Genomic DNA, 2,390 nt, shown 5'->3' on the forward strand with positions numbered 1-2,390 from the left:
TCTAGTCTAATTTTTAATGTTTTTTTAAACTGTGGATGTTATGGGACAGTGACCTGTTTGCAGCTAAAACTTTCACAGAGTATTTTTGTCTCAAAAGTCAGTTAATATGCTGTAGTGGGCTCCTTTTTATGGTCCAGTGTCACAGTGCGCTGTCGTATCGTGCTGGGCAGCGACAGCAGGGGCGCGACCTTCCCCCCGTGAGCTCTGCTAGTCCCAGTTACTGCTTGGTCTGGCACAGGAACAGAAAACGATGACACGGGGTAAAACTGGATGGATTTATTAGGTCCATGACCTGGGACCCCAAGACAAAGCCCAGGGGGGGTCTGCAGAGGTTTTTATAGGGGAGTGGTATAGGGCAAGCAAGCAATGAGGGCATGGCAGGGGAGGAATCTAGGGTAGGACTAACATTCTATAAACCTATCAGGGAGAGCAGGGGAGAGGGATAATACAAAGTAACAAATGGGGTATCAAATACTACAAGGTAGACAAGGAACACTCTGGAAAAAGGGGTAAGGATAAGGGAGGATTGAGAACTTGGAAGGGAGGAAGTTAGGGAAGGGCTTGGGGAGATTGGGGAGGAGATTAGGGAGGAGAATAGTGGGCAAACACATACTTAAAGCAAAAACCACACCACAGCAGTCCAGTGAAGATACAAACTTGTTTTTCTGGACATATGGTAAAATACTATAACTTCTTTAGGATGAGAGGCTTTCTGATTTGTAGGAGGGTATGTCTCACTTGGTATTTATTCGGAGTTAATTTATGAGAAGCTTCAGCAGGATATTACAGTTTTGAGTTCCCAGCACTTTTCTCATTGTTTAGCCAGAATTAAAAGGATCTCCCTTTCCATTACACCAGGTATGTCCCCGGCACCCCAATGGAAGCACTCACCAAGTTTGTCTGGATGTGAATTGTCAGGCTGTGAGTTTAACTACTAAGAAAACCACCTAGTTACAAACCTAAACAAGCTTTCAAGAAAAGGAAGTTCTGCTTGAGGCTTATTTATTCCTGTTTTACTATTTTTCCTCAGACAGATCAACTTCAGAAAAATGGAGAAAAAGGTGATTTTTGAACTTCAAATTAATTAAAATTTAAGAGTGAACGGACACTATATTCCAAATGGTGATACAGGTATCTTGTCCAAATATGGCATTTCACATTCTCCTGTGGTCAGAGCTGAGAGGTGACCACTCCACTTTCCTTTCAGAGCTGTTCAGGAGAAAGGAGATGCCCTCTGGCCATGCCTCTCTCCCAGCACTGAACATCGGTTGCTAAGGCAGAGTAGATGCTTCATTTGTAACTGGCTGAAGTGAATTAAGGTAAAAAACCCACCAGTGCTGCACAAAGGCAGGTTTGCCCCATTACAGAACATGTGGAGCTTATGGAGCCTTTACTTGAATTTTCTAACAGGTAACGTGAATTAACCCCGAGAATTTAAGATTTTGACTGAGTGAAGTAACTTCAAGTGCCTTTTGCAGTATTTTACAAATGGGGAAGACAAAAAGCTGGATGACCAGGCTCAGTACATGAATATAATTATGTCAGTAGTCACGCAACCTTCCTGCAGGTCCCTGCTGTGCCGCAGCATCCTTTGATGGCCTGTTCTAATCCTCAAATGTGGTTTCTAAGAACTTAATTCCCTTAAATTATCACATCTTCATGCCTAAGGTGGAAATAGCTGTTCTTTACTATAGTGGAGAGTCATTTCTCAAACAATCCTGTTCTTTGAGGAAGAGTAGGAGGAAAAAGAGGAGTAGGAAGTAGTATCCCCTTCACCCCAGGCCCTGTGTATGTGAGTGGGAAGGTGAAGCACACAGGTAGCAGAATTTACTTATGAAGAGGGTGATGAGCAAGTACTTTAGAAAATGCTGTGGTAAATATTTACTTGTGTTTGAGCCATTTGCCTCAGACCCTCACTAGAAATATACTGGATTATCTACTGCTAACAAGCACATTCTGCCACCCCCTCAGTGATGAGTACGACTTCCTCCAGCAGCGTTAAGTCTGTTCTTAGCAGCTGTGTCAGTATTTTGTATTCAAACAAGTGGTCAAAACCTTTCCAATACATAATACAGACTCATCAAAAACACAACTTTGCTGTGGGAGGAGATGGGTTTTGTTAAGTTTATGTTGAGAAGCACTTGACACCAGCACACAGAGAGAGGTTACTGCAGACAGTGAAGTAAGTGTCATGGTAGGGCACAATTTTACTGCCAACCCTGTGTGCTGTATCCCAGCACTGATCATACCAATGTGGACACAAGGGATTCCATGTAAGCCAAGGCTGCATATCCCTGGGTAAGTCTGAGATGCCAGATTCACCTGCCAGCACTTCCTTCAGAGTAGCAGCGCACGGAGCGAGGGTGTATGACCACGTCCCAGCCTTGGGG

The sequence above is a fragment of the Vidua chalybeata genome, chromosome 2, assembly GCF_026979565.1.
Source record: "Vidua chalybeata isolate OUT-0048 chromosome 2, bVidCha1 merged haplotype, whole genome shotgun sequence".
Classification (NCBI taxonomy): domain Eukaryota; kingdom Metazoa; phylum Chordata; class Aves; order Passeriformes; family Viduidae; genus Vidua; species Vidua chalybeata.